At 45.8% G+C, this 14,812-nt stretch overlaps 2 non-coding genes across 2 annotated transcripts; both read right to left on the reverse strand.

The window, feature by feature from the left end:
• Positions 1-173: 173 nt before the first annotated feature.
• On the reverse strand, positions 174-336 carry LOC134997545 (U1 spliceosomal RNA). Its single transcript, XR_010200023.1, has one exon. It is a non-coding gene; the product is annotated as a U1 spliceosomal RNA (small nuclear RNA).
• A 152-nt stretch (positions 337-488) lies between these two features.
• Positions 489-652, reverse strand: LOC134997532 (U1 spliceosomal RNA). Its single transcript, XR_010200011.1, has one exon. It is a non-coding gene; the product is annotated as a U1 spliceosomal RNA (small nuclear RNA).
• Positions 653-14,812: the final 14,160 nt, after the last annotated feature.

The raw sequence follows: 14,812 nt of genomic DNA on the forward strand, positions 1-14,812 counted from the left end.
AAGGGTGTGGGCCCTGCAGCACTACCTGTAGTATGCATTGTGCGTTGGAAGGCACAAAGTAAGCAGACGGGAGAGGTCAGGATAGTGCGCAACTGCATAGAAGGGAGCGGCTCAAGAAAAGAGAAGTGGAAACAGACAGCAAACTAGGCTGGAGAAAGACCTGAGACAAAGAGATCTGAATTATATGAGAGCCGACCAGAGGAAACACAAATTATGCAGTCAAGTGTCCCACATTTGGGGAAATCGCAGGAGCAGCACACCCAGAGTGCAATGGGTGAGCCTTGCCCTGGGAGAAGCACCTTCCTGATCATAGTATCTCACCTGGCAGGTAAATAGGAGTTGGGCTAGAGCTGGGGAGGGTCGCTGCTCGTGCACCCCCCTGTCAAGTGAAGGAGATCCAACTGAGGCAGCACAAGGGAACTCTCGAAAGAAGAACAAGGCTAGAGGAAGATCTGAGACAAAGAAATCTGACTTTTACCAGAGCTGACCAGAGGAAAGCACAAACACAGTCCCCCACTACCACAAATAATGCAGTCGAGTTTCCCACATTTGGGGAAATCACAGGGGTCAGCATACCCAGAATGCAATGAATGAACCTCACCCTGGGAAAACAATCTTCATGACCATGGTATCTCCTATGCAAAATAAGTATGATTTGAGATAGGGCTGGGGAGGGCCGCTGCTCAGGCACATCTCTGTCAAGTAAAGGAGATTCAACTGAGGCAGCACAAGGGAACTCTCATCTGGGGACAACAACTGCAGGGAGAACACATATTTTCAGATGAACATGGGAGGGCAGAAGGCTGCCTAATACTGAAGCACCCCCAAACAACAAACCAAATGCAACAACTAGTGCAAGCATTCCTGGGGGAAGGCCTGCAGCAGATTGATTTGCATATGGTAATGCCATCCAAGCAGTGGGTCAAAGTTGGCTTCAACTCTCGTCTGCATATGAAAAGAGAAAAGGGGCGTGCAGGGCATGGCGGCCTTTTGCGGCGCTTGGATGACCCCTAGTTCGCATTAAACACCTCCACCCTCCTTCGGTGTGGGGCTCATGTTGGCTATGCCCCAGCCCCTGAAGCATTCAAGCTGATTTCTTGCAGCAGCTGGGCACTGTAACAGACCCAGAGCTGCTCTGTAAGGCAAGTAAAAGGGTGTGGGCCCTGCAGTACTACCTGTAGTTTGCATTGTGCATTGGAAAGCACAAAGTAAGCAGACGGGAGAAGTCAGGATAGTGCGGAGGGCTGGGTCAGTTGATTGTGGGCGAGTTTGTAAGCCATTGGCGGTGGCAGCGGGTATCGGCTCAGAGGCAGTAGCGGGCATTGGCTAAGGGTCATGGGCAGGATTCGGCGGACATTATGGCTGTAGTGCCTCACTAGCCACTGACCTCACCGCACGCCACTGTGGGACAGATGTAACATGCAGAGAGAGGTAGATTTGGGAGGGGGAATGTCCTAGCATAACTGTTAATTGCAGTGTAATACTGTAATTCAGCTGTGCAGCATTTGTGGCTAAATGTCAAAGAAGCCAGTATTTACCCTGCATGCAAAACAATAAATGTATTTGAACATACCTCCCAACTATCCCAATTTTTGCAGGACAGTCACTTTTTTGGGGAATGTCCAGCTAACCCAAACACCCCCCCCCCCCCTTTCCCATGGGGAAGGGGGTGGATGGGGGGTGGAAGGCTCCCTGTAGCTTGTTGCTCTGCAAATATGCACATTGTGGGTAATTCAGACCCGATCGCTAGGGTGTGTTTTTTGCATCCCTGTAATCAGGTAGTTGTCGCCTACAGCGGAAGGGAAAATTTGCTGTGCAGGTGTGTGATCACATGTGCACAAGAGCTGCACAGCTCAGCACTTACTCAGCCATTGAGGTGACGTCACAAATCCTCCCACAAAACGCCGGGTCCCTCCAGTGTTTTTCCGGACACTCCCTAGACACATTCAGTTGCCACCCACACAAACACCCTCTTCTTGTCAATCTTCTTGTGATCTCCGGGCCGTCGCACTTACGCATTGTGGCGCATACGCATGTGCAATGCAAACCAGATTGCCCGCTGGGTGAAAATAAATTGAAGCGATCTGGTCTGAATAAGCCTCAATCTCTATTCACGGGAGACAGAGGGGCTGGGGCATGGCCAGCAGCTCACAGAGCACCTATAATGACAAAAATGGGAGACATGGCTCATGATCGCGATATACCTGCGAAGGTACGCCCTCTACTGATTGACAGGCAGAGGCATTCGTATTTTCTGCGGGGCACCCGGAGAAAATGTAGGCACATGCACAGGATGGACCCTGCGTATATGCCCCCATCCTCTTCATAGTTTTTGCGGTTGGAACGCGTATTACGATCCAAACTGAATTAGGCCCTATGTCTTATATACACGAGCAGTGTGAAAACATCAATCGATGGGGGTAATTCCAAGTTGATCGCAGCAGGAATTTTGTTAGCAGTTGGGCAAAACCATGTGTACTGCAGGGGAGGCAGATATAACATGTGCAGAAAGAGTTAGATTTGGGTGAGTTATTTTGTTTCTGTGCAGGGTAAGCCCCACACATTAATGCCCTTTGGAACATATTATGTCACTCACCACAATATCTGTGATACACTATGCCCTACAGTAAAGCTTCTAATTACTTTTACAAAAACTGCTCAATGCCAAGAGTTTCACGTGCTGGGTGTCATGCTCATTGCCAGGGGTTTCACTCTCTGGGTGTCATGCTCATTGCCAGGGGGAACGCAGTAGGGGGTGTTATATAGTAAGCACCACTATGGCATAGTATATAGCATTATATATATTGTGAGCACTGGTGATGTTGAGTGCAGTAGAGCTGCTGCTGGGTAATTACAATTTACTACAACCACCAATATATTCTGCTGCACTATATATATGCAAAGCTAATTCTGCTGGGTAATTACAATTGACTACAACCACCAATATATTCTGCTGCACTATATCTATATTTGCAAAGCTAATTCTGCTGGGTAATTACAATTGACTACAACCACCAATATATTCTGCTGCACTATATCTATATATGAAAAGCTAATTCTGCTGAGTAATTACAATTGACTACAACCACCAATATATTCTGCTGCACTATATCTATATATGCAAAGCTAATTCTGCTGGGTAATGCAAATTGAAACATTATTGCATAGTATGTGATTTTTAAGTACTTTTTTAAAGTTTTGAATGATATAGACCCAGTTTAATCTTTGTGGAATGCCTGGTTGTTGTTTTTAAGGTAATTTATTGCCTGGCATTTGAGGGGGTGGGGTGTGGTTACAGATTTCAATTATTGGTTTCACTTGTAATAGTCTTCTACTTAAGTCCAATGGTGTAGGCTGTGCAAAGCCGTTTGGCTGTGCATTTATTGATCCAAGCGTGCATTTTTATCAAAGCGTGATAAAATTGACACATAACAGCAGCGTTCAATCAGCGTTAATTTATCTTCAGCTGATATCGATTGTGAATTGACGTTTCTTCTCTTCTTGTCACCTACAGGTAATTACAATTGACTACAACCACCAATATATTCTGCTGCACTATATCTATATATGCAAAGCTAATTCTGCTGGGTAATGCAAATTGAAACATTATCGCATAGTATGTGATTTTTAAGTACTTTTTTAAAGTTTTGAATGATATAGACCCAGTTTAATCTTTGTGGAATGCCTGGTTGTTGTTTTTAAGGTAATTTATTGCCTGGCATTTGAGGGGGTGGGGTGTGGTTACAGATTTCAATTATTGGTTTCACTTGTAATAGTCTTCTACTTAAGTCCAATGGTGTAGGCTGTGCATTTATTGATCTAAGCGTGCATTTTTATCAAAGCGTGATAAAATTGACACATAACAGCAGTGTTCAATCAGCGTTCAATCGAAGTGAAAAAGAAGGAAAACAGAAGCACACCAATCTAACAAAACAAAGAAAACTGAAGAACTAATAACAAATGTGAGTCACTTACTCCTCAGATCACTCACCTCCTGATTGTTGCATCTGATTACATAGCACAGAACTACCTTACTTGGACATTTCATAAACCATCCATTTCACCTACAAATGCCTGTATCTGTATTATTGTAATTTTGTTTTTTAAGCACAGCTGCACCAATGCAATTTTACCTGCAAACACTTAAAACATCTAACATAATTACCATTGCTTCTTAAACCTCTCACAATCCTTTCATTTCTTACACTCCAAATACATTTCTGCACCCACTTTATCTACGCTTTTGACTCATTTCATACTAAATCTACACCCCTTGAGCCTACACTGCTTTTCTCACCTGCATTTCTGCAATTCTTCTGCTCGGATTGCCTTACAGTCTCCTCTCCTACTTCCACTACTTCAACCTATTTACCTACTTAACACTATGTCAAGGTTTTCTTATACTCCCCACATCACTCAGTGTCTACCTAATAATGTATCTTTATCCTTCCCCACTAGTCTCCTCCACCTCCTCCTCTCTCCCCTCCTCTGTCTCCCCTCCATCCCTCTGTTTCCTTCCCCCACCTTTCCTGTTACCCCACTTTCATTCACCTCTGCCCCATGGTCCTGCTACCCCACAACTCAGCCCTGCTCCCTCTCTCCCTTCCCTGTCACCTCCCCACACCCCCATCCACATCACACTGACCTCCCTCCCTGCCCACCTCCTGCAGTTTCCCCTCCTAGCTCAGGCACCCGTACCATCACTACTCTCTCATCATCCCTGCCCTCAAAGTTAATCCCACCTCATCGCTACAGCAACCCTGAAAATCTAATTCACATCTCTCCCACAAACTCATACCCCCTATCCTGTGCCCTCTGGAATGCCAGATCTGTTTGTAACAAACTGGTCCCCACTCATGACCTTTTCATTTCCAACTCCCTACACCTACTAGCCATTACTGAAACTTGGATTATGCCCTCTGACACTACTTCTGCTGCTGCTCTCTCTGCTGGGGGCCTTACATTCACACACACACCCCGACCTGGGGGTCGCCATGGGGGTGGTGTTGGGGTCCTTTTACCTTCTAGTTACTCCTACCAACTCATACCACCAGAACCATCCCTTATATTCTCTACATTTGAGGTCCACACCATATGCCTCTTCCAACCAGTCCATCTTAGAGTAGCTGTCATTTACCGGCCCCCTGGCACTGCTTCCAAATTCATCGACAACTTTGCTTCCTGGCTTCCTCACTTCCTCTCTTCTGACATTCCCACCATTATCCTAGGCGATTTCAACATCCCTATTGACATCCCCACACAATCCCCTGCCTCTAAACTCCTTAACCTCACCTCTTCACTTGGTCTCTCCCAGTGGACCTCCTCACCCTCCCATGTGAATGGGAGCTCACTGGATCTGGTCTTCACTCACCGCTGTGATATTTCTGATTTTTCCAACTCCCCATTTCCCCTCTCTGACCACCACCTGCTCTCCTTCAACCTATCTCTCTCGACTTCCCCATCTCTACCTCCTAAGGCTACCATCACTAAGCGTAACATTGAAGCTATTGACACCACATTCCTTTCCTCCCTGTTTGACTCACTTCTCTCTCCTATTCTCTCTCTCTCATGCCCTGAACAAGCCACTTCCACATACAATGCTTCCCTTACTTCTGCTCTTGACTCTGTTGCTCCACCAACCACTATTCACCCTTGCAAATTAACACCTCAACCCTGGCACACCAAATGCACCAGATATCTGCAAAAATGCTCATGTACTGCTGAGCGACACTGGAGGAAATCACGCTCTAAGGCAGACTTCCTCCATTTCAAACTTATGCTCTCATCCTTCAGTGCTGCCCTTTCTCTTGCTAAACAGTCATACTTCAAGAACCTCATCTCCTCCCAGTCTTCCAACCCCCGGCGCCTCTTTGCCACTCTCAACTCACTCCTCTGCCCACCTCCACCTCGTCTCCCTTCCTCACTCTCTGCTCTTGACTTTGCCACTTACTTCACATCCAAAATTGACTCCATACGTCAGGACATCACATCACACCAGACTATCAGTAACCAGCCTTCTCCCATCCCTTACCAACCCTCCCCATCCCTCGCACCAACTCTGTCATCTTTCTCCCATGCATCTGGAGAGGAAGTCATGGCCCTCATTCGTTCCTGTCCCCTCACCACCTCCCCACTTGACCCTATCCCCTCCCGCCTCCTTTGCCACCTCTCTTCTTCTGCTTGTTCCCATCTTTCCCACCTTCTCAATCTCTCCCTCTCATCAGGCACTGTCCCCTCTGCCTTCAAGCACGCTCTCATCTCTCCTATTCTTAAAAAACCTACCCTTGATCCAAACACTATCTCCAACTACCGACCCATCTCTCTCCTCCCTTTTGCCTCCAAACTCCTTGAGCGTATTGTCTACAACCGCCTTACTTCCTTTCTTTCCTCACACTCACTGCTTGACCCATTCCAGTCTGGCTTCCGTCCTCTCCACTCCACTGAAACTGCCCTTACAAAAGTATGCAATGACCTCCATGCTGCTAAATCTAAGGGACACTACTCTCTACTTATTCTACTTGATCTCTCTGCTGCTTTTGACACTGTGGACCATCCTCTCCTACTGCAAATCCTTCACTCCATTGGTTTGCGTAACACTGCCCTCTCTTGGTTGTCGTCCTACCTTTCTGACCGTTCATTCTCTGTCTCCTCTCATGACTCCACCTCCCCCTCACTTCCACTAACTGTAGGGGTACCCCAAGGTTCTGTCCTTGGTCCTCTTCTCTTCTCTCTCTATACGTCCTCACTAGGTAAGCTCATTAGTTCTTTTGGTTTCCAATATCATCTCTATGCTGATGACACTCAAATCTATCTTTCCTCTCCAGACCTCTCCCCTACTCTCCTCACTCGTATCTCCAACTGTCTCTCTGCTATCTCTTCCTGGATGTCCCAGCGCTTTCTTAAACTTAACATGTCTAAGACCGAGCTGATCATCTTCCCTCCCTCCCGCATAATCTCACCTCCTACAATCTCATTATCTATTGATGGCACTACTATCTCCTCTACCCCCCAAGCGCGCTGTCTTGGAGTAATCCTTGACTCCTCCCTCTCCTTCAAACCACACATTCAGCACCTCTCACAAACCTGCCGTTTTCATCTAAAAAATATTTCCAGGATCAGACCCTTTCTGACCCAGGATGCTACTAAGACTCTTATCCACTCACTGGTCATCTCCAGACTGGACTGCTGTAATCTCTTCCTGACTGGCATTCCTGACAAATACCTCTCTCCACTCCAATCTATCCTCAATGCTGCTGCCCGGCTCATTTTCCTCACCAAACGCACTACGTCCACCTCTCCTCTCTTACTAGTCCTTCACTGGCTCCCCTTCCCTTTCAGAATCCATTTCAAGCTTCTCACACTTGCTTACAAAGCCCTCACCCACTCCTCTCCCATCTACATCTCTGATCTTATCTCGCTTTACACTCCCACCCGTCCTCTTCGCTCTGCTAATGCACACCGACTCTCCTGCCTACGGATTACTTCCTCCCACTCCTACCTCCAAGATTTTTCACGTGCTGCACCACTTTTCTGGAATTCCCTACCTCTCCCCCTCAGACTCTCCACCTCTCTACAAAACTTCAAACGGGCTCTCAAGACCCACTTCTTCACCAAACCCAGCCAAATCTCATCCTAAACCTCTGTTCCATGCTCTCTATGTACCCCATCTGTCTCACCCTGTCTGTCTACCCCTCCCTTTTAGAATGTAAGCTCTCACGAGCAGGGCCCTCTTCCCTCATGTGCTTACTCTTTTCTTACTTTAATAATCTTCAGCTGCACCAAATCCAGCAGTCTTCTGCCACCTGATACTTATTCCAGTGTCATCTGCTGATGTAGCTATGTTTATTTACCCTGTACTTGTCCTATATTGTCGTCAACTGTAAGTTGCTGTTTTCCTGTTTGATTATTTGTTTATGTACTCTGTAATTGGGCACTGCGGAACCCTTGTGGCGCCATATAAATAAAGGATAATAATAATAATAAATAATATAATACATAGCAGTACGGTACAGTAGGCCACTGCTCTACCTACCTCTGTGTCGTCAAGTATACTATCCATCCATACCTGTGGTGCATTTTAGAAAAAAACATGTCTCGGCAGAGCAATCTATAAATCCATCATTTTTCAGACAGCAACAGTGGGTATTGTAATAGTCACCCAATCCATCACTTTTATAGGGTTACATGCACCCACATGCTACAGCCTGTCTCAATAATTTTACTGTCACGCTGTGTGTGTTTGTGTTTTTATTTGGGTATTTTTTGTTGTTGTAGAACTACAGGTACCAGCAAGCCCGTTATTTCCCCGCCTGCTGGTACTTGAGGTTCTCCAAGTACCAGCAAGCGGGGGAGGCTTGCTGGGCCTTGTAGTTCCACAACGAAAAAACAATATTCTTTTTTTACACACATGGCTATCAGCCCGGCACCCACCACCCAGGGGTGCTGGGGACAGCCTCGGGCTTCACCCCTGGCCCTTGGGTGCCTCGAGGGGAGGAACCTCTTGATTTAAGGGGTCCCCACTCCTCCAGGGAACCCCGGCCAGGGGTGACTAGTTGGAGGGGTAATGCCAGGGCCGCAGGGACCTACATAAAAGTGTCCCCCGGCTGTGGCATTATCTCTCTGGCTAGTGGAGCCCGGTGCTGGTTTTAAAAATATGGGGGACCCCTACATCTATTGTCCCACGTATTTTTGGAACCTGGACCGGTCTAAGAGCCCGGTGCTGGTTGTCTAAATACGGGGAACCCCTGTCCAATTTTTCCCCCAGTATTTAAATAACCAGGACCGGCTCAAAGAGCCCGAGGCTGGTTATACTAAGGAGGGGGGGCCTCACGCATTTTTTTTAACCCATTCAGACCCTTCTCCTTTAAGTTAATGGAAGCCCTGGACAACAAAATTGCATTCATGTCCTCCTCCCTCACCCTTCCCAGTCCCAAACACTCATTTTTTTTTTCTTTAAAAATTTATAATATATAACGAGAACAATGAGCAGGCAGGCAGCGGGCATTGGCGGCATCGGACTGAGATAGAAATTAGTGGTGGAGGGCTGGGTCAGTTGATTGTGGGCGAGTTTGTAAGCTATTGGCGGTGGCAGCGGGTATCGGCTCAGAGGCAGTAGCGGGCATTGGCTAAGGGTCATCGGCAGGATTCGGCGGACATTATGGCTGTAGTGCCTCACTAGCCACTGACCTCACCGCACGCCACTGTGGGACAGATGTAACATGCAGAGAGAGGTAGATTTGGGAGGGGGAATGTCCTAGCATAACTGTTAATTGCAGTGTAATACTGTAATTCAGCTGTGCAGCATTTGTGGCTAAATGTCAAAGAAGCCAGTATTTACCCTGCATGCAAAACAATAAATGTATTTGAACATACCTCCCAACTATCCCAATTTTTGCAGGACAGTCACTTTTTTGGGGAATGTCCAGCTAACCCAAACAACCCCCCCCCCCTTCCCATGGGAAAGGGGGGGGGGTGGAAGGCTCCCTGTAGCTTGTTGCTCTGCAAATATGCACATTGTGGGTAATTCAGACCTGATCGCTAGGGTGTGTTTTTTGCATCCCTGTAATCAGGTAGTTGTCGCCTACAGCGGAAGGGAAAATTTGCTGTGCAGGTGTGTGATCACATGTGCACAAGAGCTGCACAGCTCAGCACTTACTCAGCCATTGAGGTGACGTCACAAATCCTCCCACAAAACGCCGGGTCCCTCCAGTGTTTTTCCGGACACTCCCTAGAAACATTCAGTTGCCACCCACACAAACACCCTCTTCTTGTCAATCTTCTTGTGATCTCCGGACCGTCGCACTTACGCATTGTGGCGCATACGCATGTGCTGTGCAAACCAGATTGCCCGCTGGGTGAAAATAAATTGAAGCGATCTGGTCTGAATAAGCCTCAATCTCTATTCACGGGAGACAGAGGGGCTGGGGCATGGCCAGCAGCTCACAGAGCACCTATAATTACAAAAATGGGAGACATGGCTCATGATCGCGATATACCTGCAAAGGTACGCCCTCTACTGATTGACAGGCAGAGGCATTCGCATTTTCTGCGGGGCACCCGGAGAAAATGTAGGCACACGCACAGGATGGACCCTGCGTATATGCCCCCATCCTCTTCATAGTTTTTGCGGTTGGAACGCGTATTACGATCCAAACTGAATTAGGCCCTATGTCTTATATACACGAGCAGTGTGAAAACATCAATCGATGGGGGTAATTCCAAGTTGATCGCAGCAGGAATTTTGTTAGCAGTTGGGCAAAACCATGTGTACTGCAGGGGAGGCAGATATAACATGTGCAGAAAGAGTTAGATTTGGGTGAGTTATTTTGTTTCTGTGCAGGGTAAATACTAACTGCTTTATTTTTACACTGCAAATTAGATTGCAGATTGAACACACCACACCCAAATCTAACTCTCTCTGCACATGTTAAATCTGCCTTCCCTGCAGTGCACATAGGTGGTCATTCCGAGTTGTTCGCTCGGTAATTTTCTTCGCATCGCAGCGATTTTCCGCTTAATGCGCATGCGCAATGTTCACACTGCGACTGCGCCAAGTAAATTTGCTGTGCAGTTAGGAATATTACTCACGGTTTTTTCATCGTTCTGGTGATCGTAATGTGATTGACAGGAAGTGGGTGTTTCTGGGCGGAAACAGGCCGTTTTAGGGGCGTGTGGGAAAAAATGCTACCGTTTCTGGGAAAAACGCGGGAGTGGCTGGAGAAACGGAGGAGTGTCTGGGCGAACGCTGGGTGTGTTTGTGACGTCAAACCAGGAACGACAAGCACTGAACTGATCGCACTGGCAGAGTAAGTCTCGAGCTACTCAGAAACTGCACAGAGATGTCTTATCGCAATATTGCAAATCTTTCGTTCGCAATTTTAAGATGCTAAGATTCACTCCCAGTAGGCGGCAGCTTAGCGTGTGCAATGCTGCTAAAAGCAGCTTGCGAGCGAACAACTCGGAATGAGGGCCATGGGGGGTAATTCTGAGTTGATCGCAGCAGGATTTTTGTTAGCAGTTGGGCAAAACCATGTGCACTGCATTTACGAACAGATGATTTTTTATATAAATTTTAAAATGTTAGTAAATGTGTGTTTTTTTTTCAACCTGGAAGCCCAACATCGATTAAGATCGATCTTAAATAGACCCCTGGGTTTTAAGGATAACCATGGTTGAGTCCAATGGTTAATTCACATTGACCGAAGTTCTAATTAAGTCACCTGTGCTCAAGCATGATATCCTTAAAATCTGGATTGCAATGACAGCATTTTGGAACTATGCCTAAGGGTTTAATTTTTACATTTATCCACTGACAATAAATCTACCTACAATATCCCTGTAACTGTTATGATTACAGTATTTCACTAAATAATTTAATTTGCTGAACCTTCTGTAAAAAGAAATATTAAGCTGCTGTAATTCCCAGATGCAGCAAATTTGTTAGCTAGTGGGCAAAACCATGTGCACTGCAGGGTTGGGGGGGGGGGGCAGATATAACATTTGCAGAGAGATTTAGGTGGGTTATATTGTTTGTGTGCAGGGTAAATACTGGCTGTTTTGTTTTTACACTGCAATTTAGATTTCAGTTTGAACACACCGCACCAAAATCTAACTCTCTCTGCACATATTATACACCCCCCCCCCTGCAGTGTACATGGTTTTAGCTAATAAATTTGCTGCTGTGATCAGATCTGAGTTAAGCCCTATGTATTTGGCACTGGCAAAGGGTTAGAGGCCTTGCTGTAGAGCTCACACCTTTCTTATCATGCATTGTAATATTTCCTATGTCCTGATGTTGTGCTCTCTGCTCCATCCAAGTAAACAGCAATGTAGCATGGCTATCAAAGAGCGTGAAGATTGCAGATTTCCTGGGATTAATGCTAAGGAATGCTATTCCAGAGGCTGCTGCTTTAATTCAAGTGTCACTGGGGTTAAATGGTGTTTTTACCTTAAAAACACAGGTAGAGTATATAGTACAGTGGTAAAGTGGGAGCATGTAGTGCTATTGATTACAGATTTGATGGAGCTTAAACATGGATAAGGTCCATGGCTCTAAGAGTTTATCTTGTGTATCCTTTATTTTTAGTCATGGTCAGATAAGATTAGAAAATACCATTTAAGTGGAAATTTCCTGTTAGCTGTTTTTCAGTTTGCTCAACTGTCTGATTAACTTGTCCTAAAAAAGGACCAAAGGAGCTAAATTGCCCTGTGATCTAGCTAAATTGCCCCAGTTAAAAAAAAAAAAACTAAGCTGCTGTAATTCCTGGATGTTTCCTTACTGCATCAACAGGAAGTGACAAGAAACAATGTAATGTGGAACCGTACAGCAGAAGGGATTGCGGCTACCCCACAATAAGTGCAGCGGAATGTAAGAAGAGGAATTGTTGCTTTGACTGCAGCATTCCCGGGGTTAACTGGTGTTTCTTCAAGTCACAAGGTATGGAGCTGCTGTATAGTTACTCGCAAGTCAGTAGTTGTATCATGCTCACACCTGGAAAACTGGATACACACAGAATGCCCTACACAGGGGGTGAAATGAGCGCCCCCCCCCCCCCACCCCCCGTACGCTCAGCACACATCACGCTGTGCTGAGCGGGGGCAGAGATGTGTGCTGAGCAGTTCGCTCAGCACACATCTCTCCCCAAAATCGGGCCGTGAATACGGACCTTTAAACTGGATCCACACTTAGATTATCTGTCCAATTTTTTTTTTCTAGTTGAAACAAAATTATGCTAATATGTGGCAGCAAATGACAATTGACCATTTGCTCACAAACACTGGAAAACATCCAAAAATGGTCATTTAGATAAATTGGTTAAATCCATTTCATTTAGCTAATTTATCCAAACTACCTTTATTGTATCTTTGTGGGTGAATGATGTGTGGGTCAGTGTTGAGGGTGGTGGAGGAGATGGGTATTAGGCACAGCAGGGTGTGGACAGTCAAATAGTGTGCTTAGAGGTTCAGAGTCATTGTATGAGACTCTGGCAACAGTGACTTGATGAGTCTGGTGTCCATAGGGTGGGACGCATTAACCTTTTTATGCTATTGAAATAGTTCTCCTCCTGACCGACGCAGTTCCTTGCTCCGAGGTTGGTGTATTGTTCTGTTGCAGCGCCTCTCCACTGTGGTCACAGTGAGCTGTGTGGTGTTTCTGGCGCATGCCAATCTCCCCCCAACCTCCCTCTTGCATTTCAGACCTACGTACGCATGATGGGATCTTGTATGATATGCGCGTGTGCTGTAGAGATGAAAGTGGGGGTGAGGAGGCAGATCGTGAGATGGAGAAACTTTGTGGACTGTTAGCGAAGGGGAGCACTGGGCAATCTGAGTTGCAAAGAGGGCAGCAGAAGAGGTTATTGCATGTGCACTGGTGACAGGTCCATCCTTGGTGGCCAGCCTCAGTGGTAAAGGGGTACATGAGCTAGTGTCCCTTGGCCAGCCATGTACCATGGCCACCTCCCTACCTCCTATATATTCTCCCTGATCTGTCACTTTGTTACGGTCTGCTGCTGGCACTGGTGTATCGTCCTGCAGATGCCGTCTCCGCCCATTGCTGTGACTTCCCCCAGAGTTAGCCACACAGAGTGACAGATCTGGGAAAATATATAGGAGATCATTACTTTCACTTGCAGCCTACCTTATTTTTTGCAGCCTAGCATGCTCCTGACCCATTCTCTCACTAATACTTATACAACATTCATGAACTCATCTTAAGGTTTCTTTATTATTCAGTCACACTGTCTTGGATCCAAACCATTTCCTGTGGCATTGCAGTCAAACAATTGAGCTATTTACCCTTGCATAGAAAGGTATAATCTAAGCTAGAGAATTCTATTTGGAGCTCACCTTGTACTTTGTGAAGAAATAATCAGCTTTGTGGCTGAGCAGATATATGGAGTGTGTGGCTGCACACTGCATTGATCTGCTGAGTTGCAATGCTAATAATTTTTTTTTTGCAAAGTACCAATAGCTTCATTGTGAAGGTGGAAAGAAGGGTGTTACGGCATGGAATGTACAAACTGCGAGACCCTGCTGGTAGCGCCTTTGTCTATTTAGTAGGAAGGGCACGTAACAGCCGGGGGGCAATGGAGGAAGCCCCTTTAGGGCTGGAGCCCGGCGGCAACTGACTCCGTTGTCTCTGGCAGTTCCGCCCCTGGACTAGAGGAATGGTCAAGAACATGGCAACATTTAATGCCAAAAAATGCAAAATCATACACGTCTCAAAAATGCAAAGGCTAACTATAATATTAAGGGCATTATAATGGCAAGAGGAAAGCTATCTAAGTATTACTATTTCAGGTGAGCAATGTAACAAAGCAATAGGAAAGGCAAGTCAGATGCTTGTTTGCATAGGTTAAAGAACCAGTAGCAGAAAAAAGTAATACAGGTTGAGTATCCCATATCCAAATATTCAGAAATACGGAATATTCCGAAATACGGACTTTTTTGAGTGAGACTGAGATAGTGAAACCTTTGTGTTTTGATGGCTCAGTGTACACAAACTTTGTTTAATACTCAAAGTTATTAAAAATATTGTATTAAATGAACTTCAGACTGTGTGTATAAGGTGTATATGAAACATAAATGAATTCTGTGAATGTACACACACTTTGTTTAATGCACAAAGTTATAAAAAATATTGGCTAAAATGACCTTCAGGCTGTGTGTATAAGGTGTATATGAAACATAAATGCCTTCTGTGCTTAGATTTAGGTCCCATCACCATAATATCTCGTTATGGTATGCAATTATTCCAAAATACAGAAAAATCTGATATCCAAAATTCCTCTGGTCCCAAGCATTTTGGATA

This window comes from Pseudophryne corroboree, unplaced genomic scaffold (assembly GCF_028390025.1).
Source record: "Pseudophryne corroboree isolate aPseCor3 unplaced genomic scaffold, aPseCor3.hap2 scaffold_1444, whole genome shotgun sequence".
NCBI classification, from domain to species: domain Eukaryota; kingdom Metazoa; phylum Chordata; class Amphibia; order Anura; family Myobatrachidae; genus Pseudophryne; species Pseudophryne corroboree.